Source organism: Limulus polyphemus, unplaced genomic scaffold (genome assembly GCF_000517525.1).
Source record: "Limulus polyphemus unplaced genomic scaffold, Limulus_polyphemus-2.1.2 Scaffold1161, whole genome shotgun sequence".
Lineage (NCBI taxonomy): Eukaryota > Metazoa > Arthropoda > Merostomata > Xiphosura > Limulidae > Limulus > Limulus polyphemus.
Window position 1 is genome coordinate 36,173 of NW_013666771.1, and position 1,316 is coordinate 37,488.

Here is a 1,316-nt window from a genome sequence, read left to right on the forward strand (position 1 = left end):
TGATTTGGTATTGCATATGCCTCAGGCCACTTGGTAAAATATTCCAGCACCACACAAATGTACCTGTTTCCAGCACGAGTTTGGGGCAAAGGACCAGCAATGTCAACAGCAACTCTTTCCATTCGTGCACCAACTTGATACAACTTCATTGGAGCACGTCCCTTATGCCTGGGTCCCCTTTTAGCACAACATGTACTGCAGGTCCTGCACCATTTTTCCACGTCTTATCTCATACATATCCAGTAAAATCTCTGCCGTAGGTGACTCAATGTCTTCTTAACTCTGAGATGTCCTCCTGTTAAACTATCATGGTATTGACGAAGCCCAACTTCACGGACTTTCTTGGCATAACCGTTTGCCAGGTCGTCACTTTCCCATCTCCAGAGAAGAATACCATCATCAAGCTTCAACTGGACCCATTGTGCCCAATAGTTCTTTGTCACAGGGCTTAGACTAGACACCATCTCCCAAGCAGGGCACAAAACACTTGATTTTAGAAAATCAATTATTGGCTTGAAATCGTGATCTTTCTCCTGCTCTGCTTTAATATCTATACCTGGTTCCACTTCACCATCATCAACTCTATTAGTCAGTTTGAGTTCAGCTTGATGACACCTGGTTAGTTTATCCTCTCTTTTAACACTTACCGGAATTTGGCCTTTGTTGTTCCCAAACGTCATTTTATCAAAATTAATTACACGCTTCCTCGGTAGTAAGTAGTCCAACCATAGTATGCATTGGTCTTCAGTGTCAGCCAAGTATACTTTGTGTCTGTTCTTTAAGCCCATGAGCTCAACAGTTACCCACAATGGTCCCCACAACGTTCCATAATGTGCTGTCACACAACAGAGCTTCTGTATGGTTTCTGGTACTCCTTTGTGATCTAGCATCTTGATACTCACAAGGGTTTGCTGAGATGCAGAATCTATGACAAAGTTGCACTTTTAGCCATCCAGCTTTCCTGTCACGTAGACACTATGTGTGCTTGCCATTTTACACTTAGCTGTTGGGACTTTCACGATGGGGGTTGGTGGGCGCCTCTCAGCACCAACCACTACTGGTTTCCCAAAGCTGACTTATTGGTGGTATTCTTCTTACACTTGCTCCTCATATGTCCTTGCTATTCACAGTTCCAGCAGCTTTTCCTGCCATGGCATCTTCCCTGTTTTGAAGTTGCCAGCATTGAGCTCTCTTGTGCCCAGGTTTATTACAGTGCCAGCAAAGTCCCTCAAACTTCTCCTATAGCTGCCCTTTTCTGGCCTTGAATCCTGATGACTGAATCAACCTTGGTACCTCTGTGCTGGACTTAACATAGG